Source organism: Numida meleagris, chromosome 1 (genome assembly GCF_002078875.1).
Source record: "Numida meleagris isolate 19003 breed g44 Domestic line chromosome 1, NumMel1.0, whole genome shotgun sequence".
NCBI lineage: Eukaryota > Metazoa > Chordata > Aves > Galliformes > Numididae > Numida > Numida meleagris.
Window position 1 is genome coordinate 35,876,207 of NC_034409.1, and position 23,601 is coordinate 35,899,807.

At 42.2% G+C, this 23,601-nt stretch overlaps 1 protein-coding gene across 5 annotated transcripts in view; it reads left to right on the forward strand.

Annotated features, from left to right (window-relative positions):
* The window catches only part of FRS2 (fibroblast growth factor receptor substrate 2), a 52,555-nt gene continuing 28,954 nt past the window's right edge, over positions 1-23,601 (forward strand). The window contains exon 1 of one of the 5 annotated variants that reach the window (XM_021385143.1): positions 1-157. The gene's annotated coding sequence lies outside the window, so the exon portion shown is untranslated. Of the gene's footprint in view, positions 158-410; positions 547-5,795; positions 5,880-22,403; positions 22,557-23,601 lie in introns of those variants that run through there. The other 4 variants (XM_021385138.1, XM_021385139.1, XM_021385142.1 and 1 more) reach the window with 4 other exon arrangements.

A 23,601-nucleotide genomic window follows, 5' to 3' on the forward strand; every position in this document is an offset into this window, starting at 1 on the left:
GCAGTCACGCACTGCTAGGAAGGCAGGACACACGGAGCGGCTCTGTGAGCTAACCGGGAGCTGGGCATTACCCGGTGGGGCGGCCTGGAGCCAGAATAGGACTGCAGGAGGCGGACGCAGCGGGAGAGAAGCGCTTCCAGCACGACCCCAGAGGAAGGTGAGGGCTCTGTGCAGGTCACTGCAGGCCAAGCGTTCGGTTTGTGCGTGTGTGACACTTAAGTACGGAGACATTCACGTTCAGTTGCGGACCGCGAGGCCGCCTTGCCCCGGGCCCGCCGCGCCCGTCGGCCTGCGAGCCGGCACCGGCCGAGGGACCTAAGGCGAGCCGCAGCGAGCCCGTGCGGCGCTTGGCGCGGCCGGGCCGGCCCGGAAGGCGTTCCCGCCGTGCCCCGGAAGTTGTGCGGCAGAGCCCGGCCCAGAGCGAGGCCCTGTCGCCGCCGCTGTCGGGAGGCGCCGCCGTTCCCCGCCGCGGACGCGGGGCCGCCTCTCGCCCGTGGTGGGCGGCCCGGCCCTGGGCTCGGCGGCCGGCGCGGGCTCATGGCGGAGGTGGGTGCGGACGCTGCCCCTGCTCCTGTCCCTGCCCCGGCCGCGCCTCGCGGGGTGCCCGGCCGGCTCCGTTCTCCCCTGCCCTGCGGCCGGGGCCGCGCTCCTTCCTCGCCGGAGTGCGGGGCCGGCGGTGCGGTGCGGTGCGGGGCGGGCGGGGCGGCGGAGGCTGCGGCCGGGGGCCGCTTGCGGACAGAGAAGGAGGGAGCGCGGCCGGGCGAGCGCGGAGCGGGTTCGGAACAAAAGCGGAGGCGGCCGGGCCGGCTTGGCGGCGGGGGCTGCCGAGGGCAGGAGCGGGCTGCGGGAGCGGCCGTGCGCGCCCGGCCTGCACGCTGCCACGGGTCGTCCCCTGCCAGCTGTCAAGCGCTGGGCCGCTGCTCCCGGCACACCGCCACTGCTCCCGGCTCCCGGCCGCGCTCCGCAGCGCGTTGGGCCCCGTCCTTTCGCTGTGAGAGCGGGAGGGGTGGATGTGGAGGATCACAGAGGTCGAAAGGGGGTTCGGCACCGGTCTGGCTTAGTTCTCTGTCCGAGCCGTGGCTCTCTGGGATGCTCTCTCGGCTTCGTGGTCTCTGCGTCCTGCTCAGTATCAAAGCACAAGAGGTGGTGATCGCGAGGAGAAGTGGTTAGGAATGCTGCTGGGCAGTCGGTTGGAGATGACACTGTGCTGTTACTGTCTGTGAGGCTGAAATCGCTGTTGAAAAGTGAATCAGTGCAAGTAAGTGTTGGAAAAGTTGCCAACTACAGTTTGATACTTAAAACATTACAAAACCTTTTTATTTTCTGCATGGCTTTTGAATAGTATTTGAAATCTTCTCTTAGCTTTTTTACTTACAGTGTTAGTGACTAAGTGGCATTTAGTGTAACGAGCAAGAAGTATGGATGTGTATTTTATCTTGCTTTAATGGTGTTAGTATTAAAAGTGATTCTGTATGACTCTCATTCTATCCACACTGCTGGCTCCGCAATACATTGGCATTCAGGGAAATGAAAAACTACGTTTCCAAATATTCATCGCTGTTTTAACAGTGGGTTGGTATGAAGAAACATTCAGATCCAGTGAATCCAGATTCAGATCTGCTTGCTTGTCTACATCAGCAGAACTGCCAGCAAGGCTCCCTGTCTGCTTCCCTCAGTTAGCAAGTGCATCCAAGCAGCACAGCCGTCCTGCGGGCGGTGTTGAAGCCTGCTTAATAAGAAATGTGTATTAGTATCAGTGTGAATCACCAGTTCAGGTCCAAAAATATTCGCTGCATTGCAAATGGAAAGTGATTAAGAGCATTATTTCTTGACTGAGAAGCCTTGGGTTTATTTGCCTGTGTATCAAGAATGCTTTGAAAATGCTTGTTGAAACAGCGTTCCAGCAGTTGTATTTATATTTGGTTAAATAGCTTTTTGCTCACTTTCCAGTTCGGTGTCTTGTCTTGAATGCTGGTGGTTAGCTGTAGTCAAAATAAATTGTTCTCATTTCAATATAGTTCCTACAGAGAAACTTGGAACGCTTTCTAATCATATAGGAAACTTTGGCTAAAGAGGGGTTGTGCAGTCCTTAATAGGTAGTCTGTGGAAGAATCCAGCTTTGTAAGGAAAGGAGAATTTCATAAACTGTAGGAAAATAGATGGCACTGGCAAAGACAGGTTTAATGATATGTCAGTATGAATCTGCACTTTGATCGCCGCTTTCTTGATCTGCAAGGTTGATACTTCTTGTCTGCTACGTTGATATGATTGCATTTATTTCTTCTATTAACTGGATGGGTATAAACAAATGTACTGACCTGCCATGGGAACGGGTCCCTTTTAAATCTAACAATGCAGTAATAAATGTAACTGCTTGGAAGTTAGCAGGGTTATTTCTAACAGTCAGTCTGTACTGCTACTTATAATAATTTACTTTTCAAAAATCAGCTTGGAAGCAGCGATATCCATGCTTTGTAGGGGTTCTGATCCTGCAAACAGCATTATTCACTTCTGTGTCCCCTGACTCTTGCAGTTTCAGCAATACAACTCTTTGAGTGGTGTCTGAAATTCATTCCTCAGCAGAGAGGTTTACAAGACCACTTTAATTGCCTGAACCATTGTTTAAATTCCTTGTAAACGTTAAGCTACAATTGAAATAATATTCAATGTGGCTGTATTAGTTTTATTGCATGTGTGTTCTTACTATGCAAAAAATCTGGGCCACTTTAATCAGTGATACATAAAAGAATGTCTGGTGAAAGTATGGTTACTATGTTAGCGTAACACTTCAGTTTGCAGCCCATGAGGAGTGAAGCTGGCTGCTGCAGCTGCCTGCTCCGCCTCTTGCTGCTTGTGCCCAAGTGGGCTGTGGCTGCTTAGCTTTCTAAAAAATGCTGACATTTGAACTCAAAAAGAAATGTATTAGAATCATCACGCTGAGCTGCTGTGGCAAATTTAAATATAAAATGGGGCAGTACACAGGTTTGTTTCACAGCATCAGCTGTGGATCACGACTGGATGTTCCACCTTTCAGCCTGTTTCCTGCTCACCCCTTGTGCTGGGAGTGCCTGCCTGTGGAGCTGAGCTGGTGGCAATGAGTGGCTTTTTCTTTAGGGTGACTTCAGTGGGGTGAGGTGCTGGAACGGGCTGCCAGGAGTTGTGGATGCCCCATCCTTGGGGGTGTTTGAAGCCAGGCTGGATGGGGCCCTGGGCAGCCAGATCTAGTGAATGGCAATCTTGCCCATGGCAGGAGGTTGGAACTGGGTGTGCTTTAAGGTTCCTTCCAACCCAAACCATTCTGTGATTCATTCTATGACTTTGAATTGATGATGCCCTGGGCTGGCTCCTGGTGAGGTTGGAACTGGGTGCTTTGTGAAAGCAGCGATGGGACCCAAGTGCCTGGGGGGAAGAGCAGGGCTGCCTGGGCCTTGACCTGTGCCCAGCACCATGGGACTTCAACTGGGACCCAACCACTTGGTGTGAATGTGTCGCTGACACGGATCAGCTGCAGCATAGGAGAATACAGTCGGTCCTGTTTGCTCCCAGGCCCTCGCTGCTGCTTCATCCTAGGCACAGGTGGGTGCCTGTGCCGTGCTGGGACGAAGTGCACCCAATGGGGCGGGCAGGGCAAGGAAGATGCTGGCGCAGTGCTGCACAAACGGTGCTGAGGGGAGTGGGGTGCGGCCGCGTTTCTGGTAACAGGGACGTGTTGTGCCAGCTTGGAGTGTGCTTGAGCCTGGCTGACTTTGGTGAGGTTGGGCTTGGGTTGAATGTGGAGGGTTTGGATGCATTGTTTGGTTGTGGTTTGTCAGCGTATTTAAAATCTAAGACCCCTTAATCCGTGGCAGTGTGACTGATTTCATTATGCACTTTGAAGGGATTTTGAGGGAAGAATCTTGCTGTTTTGTATACCAATGCCTTTTTTTTTTTCTATTTTTACTTGGTATCTATTGTTTAATTTAGTGATAGTTAATGGAAAAAATATGCTCCTGCTTATAACTGCTGTTCATCCATCAGGTTCTTGAGACAAGGAATTTGTTGTGTGTGTATTGAGTTTTTAAATATAAAAAAGACTGAGAAAAGAAGATATTTATCAGCATGTGCTAAGAAACCCGCGGGATATTCTGCAGTAATAAGTAAATTGAACAGCAATAACAACAAACGATGAAAATGCTGAGGCTGACCTGAGACTTAATGCTGTTAACTTCAGACGGTTTCCCAGGAGGCAGCATGTGATTCTTCTGTCTAAGTGACGAGGCAATGCTTAGTGGTTTTCCAACTCTGTCTTAAGACTTCAAGGCTATAACAGAAGTTTTGCTTAATGCTTCAGGATAAGGATAGGCATTGCTTTTTGCAAACATCTGTGAAAATTTTAGAGATTGTGTCCCCCAGCCATTTGTCCCTGCTGCTCTGCCATAGCTTGCTGTGCCTGTTGATCCTCCCCAGTACAGAAGCTGTTAGCAGCGCTGCCTGCCTGGGGCACACTGAGCAGCACAGGGCAGCATTAGCTCTGCTTGCCTTCACTGGGCTGTCACCTCAGTGAACTTTCCCCAAAGTGGATGCGTGTGCCCTTCTGTGATTCCTGCTGTTGCAGATCTCTACAAATGATCCCCTCTCTTGAATGAATGGCAGTAAGCGCGGGCAGCAGTGCCTGATGGAAAAGGTTATTTACCTGTAGCATTTTAGTCTCATTTTCTGAAGCCGTTTTAATGGGTGTTGGTTTTGACTGCTACTAAATAACATCGTTCTTCATCTAAGCCATTTGAAGAGCTATTGGCTGAAAACTGCTATGCAGAGGTGTAATTCCGTGCAGCATAGGCACATGTTGTTTGAGTTGTGCAGAAGTGATACAAGAGCAGGCATAACGTAGCAGGCTTTGCATTGTCCACTCTTAAGCATCAATTCTTTTTTTTTTTTTTTTGTTGCCCCTTCTGTGTAATCACAGCAGTATGCAAGCTTTCATTTCAGACCTGAACTGATTATAAACCGGTGTGTGGTTGCTCCTAATGTAAGTACGTAAGCGTCTGTGTGTGTGTGTGTGTGTGTGTGTGTGCGTGCATGTCAAGCATTCTCCAGAAAAGCACTCTCTTCAGATTCCTCTTCACTGCCTCTGTCTGGGTGGCAGCAATCACAACAGCTGATTTAGTTCACTCTTTGTTAAGGCCCATCTTCCTGGAGCCATGTGATTCTCCAGAATTTCAGTCTTTCCCTCAGGCTTGAAATTGCTTTAATAAGAGAACTAATAACTTTTTTTTCTGATGTTTACACAATAAAATGTCACGATTACTGCATATTTGGGATTGACTATATGTATTCTTTTCTAATTAGTGGAAGCGTTGTCGTGATTACTGTTTCCTTCCCTTGTTTCTGAATCCTTTAGTTTCACGTCCTATTTATTCTCCTGGAATGCTTTCACATCCATCTGGAGGGCGCTGAGGTTCTTGCTGCGTGAGCTGTGCTCACTCTGCTGCTGACTCTCAGGTGGCCCAGGATAATCCCCAAACTTTTTGCCTGGATCTCGGTTGACAAAGACTAATAGCTGTGTTACAGAATGTGTTCATAGAATCATAGAATCAGCTAGGTTGGAAAAGACCTACAAGATCACCTAGTCCAACCATCCACCCACCACCAATAACCCCACTAAACCGTGTCCCTCAACGCTGTATCTAAACATTTCTTGACCTGTTCCTCCAGGTTACTGCAGGCAGAACGCAGTTATGATGCATGCTGTTGCTGCCGTGGTTGCCTTTGCTTCAAATTCCAGAATCTGCCACAGTTAGCAGACCTGCCACCTCCTCTTGTAGGACCTCTTGTTTCCTTCCTTCTGCTGTAAAGGTTCTTATCCAGTGCTGGCTGTTGGTGGAAACACCTCTGTGTTGGTAGGTTTTTGAACCGAGATTTTACCAGAGGTACCAGATGTATGTTTTAGCTTATCCTTTTTCTTTTTCTTTGTTTATGATAAGTGCGTATCTTACATCAAAGCTACCCTTGGGTATTTCTTGCTTTACAGCTTTTTCTTGTACGCCTTTTCCATTCAGGCAGTTCTGATTCAGAAATCGTATATGAGATGTCTGTGAGGACTAGTGGGCAATCTGGAAAAGTGAGAGGAGTTCTGGTCTTACTCTGAATTTGGAAGAGACCGGGTTGCCTTTAGCACTTTGAGTCAGAGGATCAGACTTCTTTCCCTTGGCTTCTCTTCCTAATGATTTTGGTCCTGGCAGCATTGAGATGCTGCTGTTGTCATTCCTATGGTGGTGACGGTTGCTGTAAACCACTGACCCGTTACTGTGTGCTGACTCAGTGGTGAAAAGTTGCTTTAATTTCCTGCCTTTGCAAGGAGAGAATAGCCTCTCTGTGCAGTGTGCTGGTACCTGAATTCCCGTATTTCTGGTGGAAGGTGCAAAACGTCATTGGACAGGTCCACTGAATTCCTGCAACCACAAAGTGGTTCTTAGCCGCTGGGATTTACCTCCCCGCATCAGACAGTCAGTCATCTTTCAGGCAGATTTTCTTTGGACAGAGATGTTGCCTTGTGCATTGGTGTGACACCTGGCACGGCATGCAGCTGGGGACATCGCAGTGTTACCGTAAGCCAGTCAGTAAAAACGATTGTGGTAACACTGTGTTTGTTATCTGAACAGTGCAAAGATGAACAATATTAGATGAAAATATGAAGTTTTTATGAACTTTTGTCCTTGTACGTAGTACTTTTCTTTTTTTGTAGTAGCATGCGGTAATGTATTTCTGAGAGGGAATGTGTTGGTTTCATAATTTGTCAGATATTTGGCAGGGCAGCGAGTTGACTTGTTTTGCTGTTCCTTAGCATATGATGCCATCTTTTCCCCATTGGAGATGATGAAGCAGCAGCTTTACATGGGAAACTCCCGCTGTCTTCTGCAGAAAAACAAACTGGTTTACGTATAAGCTTTGAGTGAAAAATGAATGATCAAGTGCAAACTGTGTTCCATTTTGATAGCAGTGTATCTTGTGCTGAGCTTTTCTGAGATGACAGTGGCAGTTTTTTACATAGTTGTGCAGCAGAAACAGAGCTGACTGTGCAGCAGTTATCCTTCAGACGTTGAAATTTTTCAGTCTATTTATGAGTATCAACAAACACTGTGTGCATACTTCTGCCATGCGTTGAATGCTTCTATTTTCCTTTAATTTAGCTTAAAACTAGTAATGGAATTCCTGAGGTTTTGAAAGGAATAGCTCTTGGCAAGCACAGGATTTTGAAACCAAAGGCAAATTAAGATACCAAGCAAACACGGGGAGGGCTGCTTCTCCAGGGACATATGTTACGATTATTCTGACGTCTTGGAGACTGTTAGTTGGGTTTGGTTTTTATACACACACACACACACACACACACATCTCTCTTTATTTTTGTATAGGCATGGTTATTGTTGTTTTGTTTAATAATTAAAAATAAAGATACTGAAACTCAAGTGGCCTTCTTTTATTCCTTGTTATCACCCAGGAGGTTTAGCCTTTTCAACCAGCCCTTAGAAGCAGGGGGTATCATGCTCTTCGTAGGTTTTTCCTTGTATCTGACTGTATTTTTCAGAAATTCAAGCACTGTTTAAAGCGTCTAATTAGATTAAAGGCTTTATTTTATTTAAAATAAACATTTCCTTTTAAGTGGCTGCTATAATTGTAATAGGAATAGTTATCATACATCTCTCAGGTAGTACAGTATACAGCCAAAACTCGTATTTACATTTTCCAAGCGTAGTTGTGCTTTTAGAAAGCGTACAGCCAGGAGCTGCTTTAGTTTGATGGCAGTAGGAGAAGATAGGACACGTGGAAGCTTGCCAGGCTGTGGGACGAGGTTTGGGTTGGGGACAAGGAGGGGGCAAGGGACCCGTTGCTATAGGCATCTTCTGTCGTCCTGCTCCCTGTAATCCCGCCGTGTGCAGCATTTATGGGCAGCTTGCATCTTACCTCCTTGATTTAGCTTACCGCGTTTCTTTGTGGAGTTTCGTGGCTCTGTGTGCCTTCACTCAGCCCTGCATTTCCTGGCAGTGTTTTTTATTATCATAAACATTTTGAATGTCTTGGAGCTCATTATCATCTCTCTCTAACTTAACTCATTTGCTCTCTGCAATGCTGCTGACAGCACTATAATCCTCTGTCGCCCAGGGCAGTAGTTAGGGAGTTGCCCTCTTTTTTTTTTTCCTTCTCCTTCAATCCACAGTCAAATTTAATTCCTGTCTTTTTTCCTTGTCCAAACAACATCTCCCAAGAATGCGTTTTCTTTTTTGGTCTTAACAAACGAAGTTTAGACCCATATCTGTCATCTGGAGTACTTCAAAGGCCTCCTCCCTCCTCTCCTGAAATTCACATCTCTGCCATCTGTGTAAGGTACAGCTGGTAAGATGTTTCAGTAGTCTGCCTGACTGCTGATTTCTCTCATCAAGTCTGTGTTAGTTGTCTTTGAGTCTGAAAAATCTGCATCTTGTATTTCCACATTATATTCTGCCTTTGCCTTGCTGCTCACGGTCTGCCTCTTCACTTATGTACTGTGGCATATCCTTCACTTTGATTTAGGAAACTTCTAAGTATTATCATACGTAATATATGTTAATGCTAGTACTAGAGAAAACGACTTTGGGTTATTACACTACCCTTCAATTGTGTCTCTGCCTATACAGATGAACTATCTACTATTTTATCTACTGAAGCTAGCAGGGATGCATGCTGCCTTCCTATTAAAAATGAATAAAAATATACAGACCTATGAAAATTACATTGCATTCATTGCAAGAGATTTCATTCTCTTGTCTGATGGCTGTACTTCCTTACTCTGCAGTTGGAAAGAAGCATTAGTGATGCACTTCAAACTTTGCTGTGGGAGTACAGTGTTGGATTTTGCAGTCTTTGTATGTGATTTCAGTTAGTAAATATTCTTTACTGCGGATGAAAAAGTTTTTTGGGTAAGACAAACCTATTGTAGTCTGGAGCTTTTCTTTAGATGGTACACAAACGGAATTAAACCTGCAGTAAACATAGCACTAAATGCCATGCTTACTGCAGAGCTGAAATTGATTTCAGCAGAAGCAATCTTTTTTTTCTTTTTTTCCTTTTTTAATAAATAGAAGCCAGTTGACTCCTAAATATTTTTTCATGTCTCATGGAGAATTGGGCCACAAGTGACTTTCCCTATTGAATGTTTCGACTTTGCTTTCAGATATGATTGCAATGGTTTAACTACTTCGGCTTGCTGTACCTGTCTTTGAAAAGTTCTAGAGTGGTAGAATTAAATTGTCATGAATCACTTCTGAGTCATAGCAGCTGCCTTGTGTTTTGTTCTCCTAAAGCCCACTGAGTAGCCTTCCCGGCCTTGAAGTTGAGAGCGCAGCTTATGTATTGCTCATCAATTTATACAGCAACAACTGTGAAAGAACAGTGGCAGCTCTAGTGTTAGTTTTATTAGGTGCACCAAGATCAATGCCAAAGTAAGCTGAAAGTTTTGCATCAGTCCATGTGATGTTTGTGTAGCTAGCTTGGAGATAGTCTTACTCCGAAATGATTAGCCCCTCCTTTAAGATTCCTAAAAGCATTTAACTGGCAAATGTGTGGATGCTCTGTGTGAATGTGAATGTCTCTTTTCTTATCTTCATTTACTGTATATGTTTTAGGCTATGACATTGATTTGTCAGAGAGCATCCTCTGTATTTGCAGTTTGGCTGGGAAGGATGCCATTCCATTTATCTTTGTTACTACATTTGGCTGGGACATTTTAGATCTCAAATAGTAACGAACAAGCTAACGTTATATTCAGTGTTATCCAATAAATTGTTCTCTAAGCACTGAATTTTATGGCCAGGCTGTATGGGACTTTGAGCGACCTGGTCTGGAGGGAGGTGTCCCTGCCTATAGCAGGGGGGTTGGAATTAGGTGGTCTTAAAGGTCCCTTCCAACCCAAACCATTCTATGATTCTGTGGTATTTATTTAGTATTGTAATATTGTTAGGCCTACGTTTAGAGAAATCTTGAGTAACACATGCCAGTCAGGCAGTCCTGCAACTCTAGATAATGCTTCATTCTTAAAAGCTGCTGGACTAGAAAAGAATGTATACAGGAAGGGAAGAGGGGAATGTGCTACATAGACTTGAAACTATTTTCCTTTGCCCCTGCCCCCACTCCTCCTTTTTCAGGTAGGCAAGTGGATGAGTAAACCTTTCTTACCCAGTGCTTACATTCCCCCTCCTCCAAGTTCCAGAACCTGTTTTGAAAACAAAAGTGGGGAAAACATTCTCAGATTGGCTTTTAGGTCTTCAGTTCTGGAGCAGTGTTTGTTTTGTCTTAGAGGCGCAACATATGCCAGAAACTTAGATAAGCTTCTAGTTTCTCTAAGACTCTTCCAGCGTAAGTATATATTATGGCTGTTATTTTCAGATACTTATGGCCACTAAGGATCTTGAAACATTTCTACTATTAAAGGGTAACAAGCTGCCCTTCAAAATCTGAAGTTTTAAGTTATTTATCTTGGATTTTCTGTGCCTGCAGTGAATGTGGATCATCTGACCTTCACATATGTGTTTTCTTTTACTGTGACTTTCATCCATAAGTGTCAGTTTGTTTGCTTAATAAATATTTATTTCTTCCTGCTTCAGAGTTCCTTGTCCTGTTAAATCTTTCTAAATTGATCCTGTACAGCACAATTTCATGTGTCTGCAAAGTTTAAATTTACTTCTTTTGAAGAGTTTGTATGTATTAAGTCACCTGTAATGTTTAGTCCTGTTTGTTAAATGGATGCGACTTGCTTCAAAGTGTGTGTTTCTGTAAGTTTTATGCTACTGTAGAACATAGCTTAATATTGTTAATAGTATGGAATTTAAAAACAAAAACACCTTTCTGAAGGTTTGATTATGCTGATACCATACCCATTTAGCATTTTTTGTGAGTTCTTCGTTGCTAACATAAAAATAAATCAGTAATGCTTATTTATGGTACAGCCTGTCCCCATCTTGTCTTCCCTGCAAAGGACTTAAATATCTCTGACTTTCCCTGGAGCTCAGCCTAGAGCAGCTTTGGATTGGTTGTGCCCCAGCTTAGATATTAAAGTTTTAGGGTTCACAAAAACAAGCATGTAAAAAATCAATTGTTCAGCAGTTATATCGGGTTTTATGTTCACATCATACCTCTGATAGCTTCTGCTGCTCTTATCTATTGTTACATAGATTGGAGCACGATTTTGAGTGACTTTTTTTTTTTTAAGATTCTGCTTAATGTTTTGACTTCTCATGTAACTACAGGTGAGAAAACTTAGCAAGGTCTGTAGGAAAAATAGGTGCAAATTTATATGCCAATCAATTTGCAATATATTGCTTTTAAACTCTGTAGGAATGAAGGAGAGCCAGAATGCAGGTGGGTTCTTTGTGGTTTGGAGTAGGAAGATGTCTGAAGAGGAGTAAACCTGTGTAGCTGCGACTTGGAGTTCTTCATGAGAAGTAGTGTCTTCTCGAGAAAGATTATATAAAATAATTAAACCTTGACTACTTTTATGCTAATAAGTAGAGTGATACTAACTTGTTCTTGTGTGATACAGCCATCCAAGTGCTCCCACTTTGATTCTGAGATGCCTAGCTGTAGTGGTGCCCTGGGTGGGTTGGCTCTTACACTGTCTTACCCAGTGAGCAGAGCATTAGGGATTGTACCTTATGTTTTTATGAAATGTTCTGCCTTCAGCATAAGTTTTAGTACTGGAGCAAATGGGATATTGTACATGAAATATGCAGTTTTAGACTTCTGCACCAAAAAAAGTCTTCGTTTCTGTGTGCTACATATTGTGTAGTTAGTTACTTTGAAATTGACTGACGTAGTTTTTATGAACTACTGTAGTGCATGGTTACATGAAATTCTAGAAAATTTTCAAGAAAATATACATTTTTGAAGTAAAACCTATTTTCTAATGTTAAAAAAACCTAGAAGAGGCAGGCAGCATTTTTTCATGTTATTTTCCAATGCCCTGCATAAAAATGAGTGACCTAGATGTGTTGGTTTTTCTCTTCTAATGGAGTTTTGTTGGTGATTAATAGCTAAAATTACTGGGGGGAGGGGTAGTTGAGGAAGGGACAGATAATGTTTCTTCTTCTATAGAAAGAAAATCTTCAGCTCTCTTGTGTCATTTGTGTGCATTCAGCTTTATATTCTGCTCCATCATTAGTGTGTAGAAGTGCTGGCGTTCGAGTTGTCAAAAATTGGACGTAACCCAGGAGCTGAAGAGAGTGTAAACTTTTGTAGGTCGAAGTATATGAAACTTCCCTGTCGGCTAAGGAGGAATATGTGAAATACTGTACTAATGAGGCTTTTAAGTAGTTAGATGTTAAATTAGTTCCGTATGAAAAGTAGTTTCTCAAGTGTGCTGTATCAGGGGGATGTAGCTTCAGAAACCCTTTTGTCTTTCTTGACTTCAGAACAAAAAGGGAAGGAAAACAGAAGAGTGCTTGAAAAGATGGAATAATAAAGTAGAGTGGGCTTTAGTGAGCAGTAAAAATATTGTTGTATTTTACCTCAAATAGTAGATACTGTGGGTTAAGCTGTTTGTGATTTGAGAGAAAATGTGGTTTATGTTCACTGTAAGTGCATTATGTGAATAAATTCCAAGAAGAATGGCATTTTTTTTAGTTATATCATTGATTGCCTATCACTACAAATGGACTATATTGAGGTGGGTGGGTTTCGTTTGAATTTTTATGACTTCGTGGACATCACGTTTAAAAATAATGCAAAACTCGAAGGAGTAAGGAGATAGTAAGAAAACTCCTACAAAGTTTGACATAGGCTAACCCTAATAACAGACTTCATTTAAAATTTCTTTGGGTTTCAAATCCATATTTGTGAATATTTTGCTTTTAAGCTACCAGTGAGACTAAAACCAAGCTGGGTGAAGCGCTGATGGTTCAGCTGGCTGTCAGTAGTTGGTTTTCGTTCTAAACTAGAAACAGAGACAGCGCAGCTTGGGACAGCTAGGGCACCTTTTTCTTCTGTTTGCTTTGCACAACTGCCTTGTACATGGATGACCAAACTGTTTCTAAGTCATTTTACAGCCTGCCTTGCAGATTGCTGTTTTAAAAGGCTGCGCTGTGCTCTGCAGCAGTGTAGTGCTGATGTGTGAGTGGATCAGTGTTTGCCTCCTGTGTGAGGCACGGCTGGCACCTTGGGAGCGCAGTGAACCGTATGCATCAGCTCCTGCCTGATGTTGGTTGCTGCTTCCCAGAACTTCCTTTTGGTTCCAGGAAAGGTCTGAATGCTTCCCTAGAAGCGATGGTTATCGACCCGCACCTAATGTAGTCGACTGTACCTGTGGGTTTTGTGATGCTCTGGGATTTTTTGTGCACATCTTGTATGTTTTGTGTGTTTATACATGTATTTTAGTATTTTTTTTCTTTTCATCTCTTGCTAGCTATTACTAGTCTAAAAGACACACTTCATCTAAGGTACGTCACTACTAATGGCATAAATCTGTGATAGTGACACGACAGAGGCATTTGCATGTGTAGCTAAACTAGTGGGCAGCATCAACTGTACGTGGTTCTCAGGAAACTCACATGCGTTGTGTCCAGTGCCACACGGGCACTAGGCTGAGTTTGGGGTTTTTGAGGTGGTTGTTCCCTGGGCTGTCTGATGACCAACAGAGAAGCTGTGATGCACAAAAGATTGACGAAATCAGCTATCATTTCAGTACACCGGTTGCAACGGTTGGCATACCCATAAGAAAATGAGCATCACCTCAGCAGCAAAGAATTGTTTTTCTAGATGGAATAGGGTAAAAATGGTACAGCTGGGGTAGGGCTATTAGAATGGGGAAAGTTAAGGATGTTCATGTGCTTATGGTCCCCTTTATAAGTGGATGAGTGTGTCAGGACTGTCTGCAGACATCTGCAGGAGGTGGTGTGGGGCTGTGTGGAACCAGTTGATCAGCTCATGGACTTCAGGGAGAGTTCGCCATATTTGATTGAGATGACGACAGATTAAATAATTATTCTGGAGGTGTTAATGACTGTTCAGCAGCAGCTGTGGTGGGAATGACCCAGCTTGATTGCTTGTGGTTGGAGAATCAGGGCTGTATCTGAGGCACATCTGGGGCTTGTCTGCAGTGCAAAGGGAGTGAGCAGTAAGGTAGGCTGATCAGCACATTCACGCTATAATGATGTATACACTAGTCAAACTTGCTGCATGTTTTGAGCATTAAATTATTAATGCTCCTTCTTGCAGTACTTTCCTTCATTAGAGACTTTTTGACAAGCTGGAGTGATTTACAGGGGGACAGTGGATCATTGTTCTACTGAGCTCAGCCCTGGAGACAATAAAAGCAGATAAAAGCTCTTTTTATCTAAACTGTATATACGTAATGTTAAACGCAATTTGGGAGTGATTTGTGTGAAGAGGAATTGGAACAGACAAAATTTCTGAAGGGAAAACTTTGTATTTCTCCTACATTTCCCTGATTGCAGATAACATAATGAGTTTTCCTTCTGCACAGTTACAGACCTCAAACGATCCATCCGTCCTGAAAGGTACATCTAGAAACTGGTTATGACCTACAGGAACTAATGTATTTTGGCTGATAACAAAGGGGCTTGATCAGCTTCCGCTCTTTTATCTGCCTCTATGATTTGAAATCATTGAAACTTTAGACCAACTTTAGAAGTAAGAGGCACATAGGAAAACGTCATCTGGCGTGCCTTGATGAATTGGATACCGGGGGACAGAGCTTCCTCCATTCGTAAATTTGGAGTTGAATCTAACATTTACAAGCTATTTATAAACTTAGGCTTTTTACTACTTACAGAGAAGCAAATTGTTTATGAGGGCTTTAAAACAAAAAGTGTAACTTTGTTTCATGGTACAGAAAGGACTTAGTTGCTTTGTAACAGCTGCGCACTACGATCAGTCTTTCTCTCCCCATTCCTTCCTAGGAACTGGAATTCTCATATTCTGTTTCTCTCATCCTTTCTTGTAAATAAACTAACTTCTTAGTGACCCCGCTGTTTGGGGAGCTGGTTGGCGTTTCTGCTGCAGCAGCAGATTTGTACGTGTGCAGCACCAGGCAGGTTTCAGTCTGACAGGAGCCCTGCTCGCAGCATACCACAGCCTTCCAGCTGCTGGCACAGCACAAGCAGGGGATGAATATGTTCTGGCTGTGGTTCCACACTATATTATTTAAAAGTTTTCCAACTGTTTGTTTTCCCTTCTGCACTGCATTTTGCTGCCCTATCTCTTGCAGTGTTATGCATATATATATATATATGTATGGTGTATGTCTATATGGTGCGTATAAACATATAGGGTAACTGAAATAGCCTATATTAAAAGTCCTTTTTCCTTCCAATGAAACGTGTACTTTGTGTAATGTTCTTTCTTCCAGACACTAAAGTAGTATTTATTTTTAAATTATAAAATACAGTTTTCTCATACTGTAGTTTATGGAATAACGTGCAGAAATTAATCTGCACTTTCAGCTAGTCAGCATAAATGGGTTGTTTGTTTGAAAGAGCCTAGGGATGTTAGGTTCGTAACCTTGGATGTATATGAAGAGTTAAATAATTGATGTGAAGTTGTACAACAGCATCAAAGCATGCATCGTCTTTAGAATAGGTAAATAACAGGTGTGTTACAGTGATCATACATTACAGAAAACTCATGAGATGCAGGCGCAGAACCAGACCTTGCTGGAGCTTCGAAGGGTAGGGCAGTGGAAGAACTTAAGGGATTGAGTGGGACTTGATAAGAAAAGGGGACTGGGAATCAGCAGGAAGAAGCTTGAATTTTAGCATGTTCTACATTTGGGATGCTTGCCTTTGTTGAACCTGCTTATTATCATCTACTGCATGTAAGGTCTGCATTATAATGATATATAATATATAATGATTGTCTTAGCATGTGTTTTATCAAGTTTCTTAGTTCTAAGTTGTGTTCACCGTTTCTTCAGTATTATTACGCAGGGGTGAGTAAATTCTGTGCTTTGTTTGGGAGAAAGTGTCTTCCAGTGTAGAAGAAGAAATTGCAATAAATGGACAGAATATCTGGGATTTACATGCACTGTAAAGTAGCGTCATGATTATTTCACACTACTTCTGCAACACCAACTTTTCTCCAGTTCTTTTCTGTTTCTGTTCTTAACCATAAAGTAGCTTTTGCAGATTCTGGGTTGCAGTTTCTGCAACATTCTTGTTGACTAATTCGGTTATTGCTAGATGTAATATGTTGCTTTGACAGAAGTGTTTTGTTTGCTTGTACAGTCTGAGACACACATTTTCATGGTTTATCTTGGAATACCCAAACTTGCTTTGGAACATTGTTGCCAAAGGCTATTACTCTTAGTGATTATTATGTTTATGAAGTTGTTGTGTTTTCTCAAACCACAATTCTTGTAAAAGGATAATTGAGTTAAAGCTTGGGCTATTCTTTGGAGATTCTGTTCGACTGCCAAAATATTTTCAAACAATACTTAGTTATCATTTCAAAGATATCCTTTTAACTTGAAATACTTAGTAATGTAATAAGCTTTTAAAACATACTGCTGTCCCTCTAGTTTACTGAATGTTAACTTTAAGGTGAAAGGAAGCCATTAGAAATCAGACTTGCTACCAGGACGAAGTGTGTTACTTACTGCGAAGACTTGCAGCTTGTCTTCTTACTTGAAATTAATCTTAATGCTGATCATCACATACACAGATCACCTAGGGAGGGGAGTCACTAAGGTCTTGCTGTTTGCAGCTCTTAAGCAAATCAGACTTCCAGAGGTATCATGCTGTGTGTTTACAAGAAATGTAATTTACTGCTGAGTTGGGCAGTGGGGAGTTGGTGAGGGTGCTTGACATCTGTGTTGACTTCTTGAAAAGCAATAGGAATGACTTCTGTCAGTCAGATGAAATGACTTAAATGTCAGAAGTTTAATCTTGACTTGTATGCTCAAGTGAAGTTTTATGTTCTTATTTTAACGTTGTCAAAGTAAGTTGATTTTTATTTTCTTTTTAAAACAAAAGCCGTGCTGGGTAAATGGTTGCCGTTCCCGTTCCTAAATATTTAGGAACTTCTGAAACAATATTTCTGCAGAATTTTTGACACTTGAACTGCTGTGTTAGTGGGTGTTAAAAATTGCACTGCTAGGAGTTGCAGAGTGCCAGCACGCTGCTTGTATAAGTTTAGATTTGTGAGTCATACCAATACTGTTGTTTATCTTGAAACTGAACTATTATGCTTTTTATAAAAACCTTATTTTCCCCTACGTTTAAACAGATTTTAGTGTTTGCTTGAAATTTTACTTTGCATACATAACTGTGTTTTTATATGACCTTAATTTTGCATAAAGTTAGTTGGAAGGAAGCAGTTTCAGAGGCTACAGCCCTATTTCTTTTCCCATAGGTCTTCTGTAGGTGTCTGTAAAAGTGGTACACAAGATGATGCGTTTCAGGAGATCCCTGCAGTGTCTCTTTACATGATCATGACACTGTTTTCATGGCTTCTTTAAAACCATCAAAGTACGACCAGTTGCCAGACAAGAAGTATGACTTCTCCTTCAGCTGCATGGTCCACCCTTCCTTTTGTTGGTGATAGTGTGGCCTTCCTATCTGTGAGATCAGTGGGGTGCTCGGGATTAAAGTTATTCTGGTTCTGGTAGAGAATTACTCATTTTTAGAGGTGATTCTTTTTGGCATTTTTTTCTGGGCTTTAGCGTCAAATGCGAGCAGTTACAGCTAAATGGGACAAGATACTTAAATACTGCTCATGAGTCATGATTTGGACTGTCTGAGATTTCACAAGAGTTGTAAGAAATTATTGTTGTTTTTTTGTTGTTGTTTTGTTGGTTTGTTTTCAGGGAAGCAATCAGGGATTGGCAGTGCAAAAGTTGATGCAGCAGCCCAATATTTAATCTGCAGTGTTTAGTGAGCATTACGCAATTGTTTTGATTAGCAGTATTCATTCTTTTGGCTTTTTTTAAAGGTACACAGTGGTCTTAGTTGTTCCCTTTGCGTAACTAATACCAAAATCTCTGGTTAAAGTGCCACGATTCCAACAGTTTTCAAAGGTATCTGCCTGCAATATTAAAATATTTGACATTAAATGTGACCCTTATGAGTATTTGCTTGCAAAAGCACTTTCTTTAACCTTAACCTTAGTAGCTCCTTTTCATATAACTGCTTGTTGCTGCTGATAAAATAGGTGTGCTTTTGGTTACATTCAGCCCGCTCCCGTTTTGTCTGCCTAGATTAGTGCTGTTGCTTTGATGTGCAGAATAGATTAAGATGCTAAATTGTGTGGGATTTCTTTTCACTGTTAAGTTCAGAATGATAGGGTGCTTATTACACAAAACTGACATTCTTAATGTTGACTTCTAGTTTTACTAAAGGGTGGTCTTAGACACAGATGTTCACAGGAATTTTGTTTCTCAATTCTCCCCAGAAATGTCCTTGAAGACAACAGAAAACCCGTGTTTTGCACTGAATCACCAGGCGAGCTTGTGATGTTAATCACATTATAACATCTGGTTTTGCCATTCGTATTGCTCTTTTTCTGAATGAAGAAAAGAAGCAAGAACAATTAAATACACTGAATTATTTGAGCACATCTGTTTTTGATAGCTGAAGATGTAGCTTAAGATTGGAAAAAATATATATTTATGGAAATGTCTAGTATTTTTTAATTGTTTTTATATTATTCATGTTATATCATGTGTGCAGGTAAATTCACTGGGAAAACTTGCAGAGGGTATCAATACCTGTGATACTGCTATATTGCTTGACCACTTGGGGCATTGGTGTTTTTTTTTTTTTTCCCTTCTTAGGTCAATGTGAAATCTTTGGGGTTTTCACAGAACTGTTACAACTTTGGCTGTGTTTTTAGCCTCCTCCAGCAGGACATCACTGTGCTGGTGGGTGCACATGATCATTTCCATCTGCCAGTTCGGTGCATAGCTTCAGTAAAGACTGACCTTTTTGTGTGAGAGTCTGGAACTGGATAATTCTGCACGTTTTGTGAGTAGGTAACAAATGGATGTTTCAATCCAATTGACGACCAAAGTTCTCTGCACCTGTTAAGCATATGTTCTGATGAGTTTCCAGAACATGCCAGTATTGAAAATTAGAAGCTTGTTGGGCAACTGGGACAGATTGTACATTTGGTTGAAATGAGTTGCACCCTTCTAATGACTATTTATTTGTTGAAGTTCTTGCTGGCCGTTTAGAGTGTAATCCGCGCTGATACGTGGTCAGCTCACTGCGCAGTAACTGCTTTTTGAAATGTTTGTTGGGTGTGTGCTCTTCTGACCCATCTTCTCTCCTTTGCACGCACACTTTGCCTTGTATAGACTTCAGACTGTAGGGGAATTGTGGGAGACTTTTTGACAAGATGCTCTATTTTTCCCTTGGTGGACAAGCAAAGCTTTGAAAATGACGGTGGAAAGGATTTTAATCTCACGTGATCAAGATTCCTAATTAAGGACCTTTGTACTTGCAAGTTGTATTATCTCTTAGAATGCAATTCCTGTACAGCAAACTTTTTTGGCACAGTATGTCTTCAGGATGTCTTTATTTCAAGGTCTTTGACCATTACATTTTATAATGTTTTATGACTCTTTTACTGTTGTGGACCATTTACACTAAAAGTTTAAAAAAAAAAAAAGTGGATTTGTTGGTGCCGTGTGTTGACTGTAAATAAGGTATAGCTGCATTTTGCTAGGAAGATTTACCTAGGTCAGGTTTGCTGAGAGGTTGTGCACATCTCCATTTCCAAGTCTGTTCCCATTAGCCGCATGTTTGGTATCTCTTTACAATTGTGGGGTCTAAGGAGTTATATGGGGTAGGATATCAAATAAAACCTCTGTTTAAGTATAAGATTGCATGCACAACCTTTAACTGTCTATACTAAATCAAGGGTAAGTTGTAGGGAATGTAAATGGTACAATTGTGTAAATGGATAAGACCAACACACAAAATAAGAAAAATACACGTGCCGTGTAAATGGTTGTACTTCAACAGTGACGATGTTAGAGATTTCCTGGATGTGTTTGTGGGCTAGGGATTAGCTGAACAAAGACAAGGGAACGAATGGGAAGCAAGTAGTCAAGCAGCGGTGTGTCTGTGCCTGGTCCTGTCATCTGGGGTGGTTGTGTGGCTCCATCCAGCTGGCCTTCTGTGCTAAGAAGGGTATGGAAGTGGAGGGTGGTGATGCTCATCAGCTGCTGATTTGTGAAACCTCAGATTTGGGACCAAAGGGACGGTTGTTCCTTTCAGGGTATTTCCCAGTGGTAGGCCCTGTGGCAGGAGGAAAGACAGAAAAGTAGAAAAATCCCAAGGTAGTCCGAAAAGGAGGAGACTGTTTTTGGTAACCATGCTTCAGGAATCAATTTCAACCAAATGTCTCGTGATATTGTTACCTGATCTGTGTGCTTCTGGAAAATTTCTTCTTATCAGCATACTGAAGATATGTGAAACTCCTTATCAAAAATACTAGATCAAAAATACCAGTCATGTTAATGAAATCTTGCAGTTTACACTTCAGACTTTGTAGCTTTGTTACATAGCAAATATTTTGATTTTTCTGTCCAAAGATGCTTTGCAACCACGCGTGTTCATTCCTATTACTTTCACTGTTGTGTGTTTTAGGATACTGAGTCATTTCTGTAACTTATATCAGTCTTACTTGTAATTAGATGATATGCTAAAATGTATGTCTTTGAAATTTAGTTTCTACTCTATAATTGCTTTCAAAAATCTATGAATAGTGGAGAAAGGCTTACTCTTCTGTTTTGTTTCTACTTTCCAGTGCCAGCATTTGTTCTTAGTCATACGTTGCTTAGGGCTAGAACGGAGAACCTGGTCTGACTTCATTTTGTTCAGATAAGCTATTGCATCTCACCCATTTACTCTTGAATTGGAACCAGTTAACTTTCTACCTAAATAACGTACTCCAGAAAAGTATCCAAGCTTGATTTTCGAGCTGCTCAAGAGATCAAAGCTCCACCAGTTTTCTTGTCAGTTTATTGCATGCATTAATTACAGTGTATTTACTGTGTGTTTAATAATTTGGTGGTTTTTTATGCTTAATGGCTTTTCAAGCAGATTTCTCATTCTCAGAGGTTCTAAAAAGTTATCTTCTCTTGAAGTGTAAAAAATCTTTTTTTCCATTTGACCAATGATTTTGGAGTGCACATATTTACTAAACTACAACTTCTTAGTCAGAAACCTCATCTTAATCCATTTGTAATGAACTTAGATACCTGGCAGTATCCCACATCTCCCTTGAACACAAGAAAGCACCTCAAAAATCATTGCTGTGTTCCTTGACAAAACAACATGGGTCTCAGGTGACTGAGCATTCAGCTTGTAAAATACGTATGCTGTAGTTCCTCAGAAATAACATGGTAATGTTTTTTATTTTAAACTCAGATTGGAAACTCTTCCCCTGTAGCTTGCCTCCAGAAAGCCTACAAAATACACCAAAAAAAGCTGGTTTGGGGTTTTGCTTGTAGGCTTACATGTTGTTCCCAGGGTTTTCCTGAACAGCTGAGATACGTTGTAGGGACTGAGGAGATTCTTTAACTACTTTACAGGAGGTTGAGTATCAACACTAGCAACAGCAGTTTACTGTAGTTGAAGCAGCTATTTGTTAAGATGGGTCGTTGACTGCAGAAATGCTGGTAAGCTGGAGCAGAGAAATGTAACGAGGGTAATCAGTGCTTTGGGTAGATATTTTACTGCCCTGAGTTTTCAACTCGGGAGTAACTCTAGAAAGGAGTTAGTAAGTTTTCTGTGTGAATTATTTTTTTTTCCTTTCACTCATTTGTACTTAAGTCCGCTTTGTGGTGTTGAATCATATAAATTTAAGTTAAAATACAAACCCAGTTCTTAGAATCGAGCAAATTATTTTTTTTCCATTCTTGTCAAAGTAAGTGCCAGCAAGCTTTATGGGCATTTTATTTAGTGTTTTGTGCCAAAACATTTTACATCCTGTGTTTACTGGATTCCTGCTGCTTTGTTAGAGACCCAAGTTTTCATCCGCAAAATCACGGTGCTGTAGATGTTAAAATGTGTGATTTTTTTTTTTTCTATCATGCTTTGGACGGACTTGTGATTCCCTGAAGCAGCAAGCTGGCTGTTTTAAATGATGTAAATAAAGTTACCTGTCGCCTTCCGGAAGGCTGTTGTGTTGGGGTGGTATCCATTTTGCTTGTTGCAGCTACTATGTTCCCTGCTTCAATCAAGTTCATCCGTGTTCCTGCGCCTTTTTCCTGATAGTGAGGTATGATTGATAACTTAATTGCAGCTCAGAGTAACTACAAAGGTGTATCTGTGGGTGTGGCATCAGGAGCGTTTCTCTTTGTGGTGCTGTTGGTATAAACAGTGCCACCCTCTTCCTTGTGTTTGTGTGCTCTTGTGGTGAGCCTGATTAGGAAGCTGGTCCACATCAGGAACAACTCAGCAAGGAAAATAATGATTATTTTTAACCCAGATCAGCTACGAGTGAAATACTGGTGTGTGGGAGTGATGGGTAACTACAGAAGTGTTTCTACAAAGTGCAGCCTGAGACAGCTGAAACGTAGGTGGGTAAGTGGTTTTCTTATTAGTTTTTTGTTTGTATTTTAATTCTCAGTAGCAGCAAATGGTATTTCTCTTGCTTTTAGGCAGAGATGATGTACATGTTAGCTGGAAGAGAGCATAGAACAATTTATCTCTGGTCCCATTGGGCTGACAAAGCTGAGATTTGGGTCTGGCTTGGCACTGGAGCTGAGCTCAGAGAGCAGCTAGCCATAGCCTTGCTCTGCCTGCGCATTCCTGCCTCCCCTCTGTTTTGCCAGCTTTGTCACCAGGCCAGCAGGGAGGCAGCTCAGGAAGCTAAACTTGCTGAAACATAACTTTCCAAAAATATGTTTCCAACTGGCCTTGCTCCATGAAGCAGCTCACCATGGGGATGGATGAGAGTTAGCGTTCACCTGTGGCTGGCAGCAGGCAGGAGGGCATGTGGCGGTGCCTCTATCTTGTGTTCTCCTGTAGCCCCCTGACAGCAGGAGCTTGGCCTCCTGAGTGATGCCTGAACATTTCCAGCCAGCCCAGCAATCCTTCTGCTCCTTTCCGTGCTGCCTGCCCGATACCCTGCCTGCATTGGCTGTGACCACTCCTGCCACAGCACCTTGCTGTACTCCATCACGACCAGCATGTGCTGCCTTGTGCCACTCAGACTGAAGGGCGAGGGAGGAGGGGTGGGGAAGTGAAATGGACTTGCAGACTTCATTTGGAGGAATGCTAGCTTAGGAGATACAATGGCTGGCAAGACAACTTGTCAGCTTACTTCAGTGCTTCAGCTGGTGATTCCCATGGAGATCTGCAGAGCTCCCAAGTGGTTGGGAATATATTTGTGGTTTTTTTTCTCGTTTGCAAGGCCTTTTTGAAGTTAAATAATAAAAAGTGCAACAGAAGAGCTGCTGTTTGTACCTTGAAAGCTAATGCACTTTTCCAAGTGGTACTGCCTTGCCATCAATTGAATAGTATAGCTGGTATGGAGTGGGCGCAACCTGTGTTGTTGACTGAAGAGTATAATTTAAATTTGAAGAATTAATAGAGCGTACCTAGGGAATATTCATGTTGGATGTTT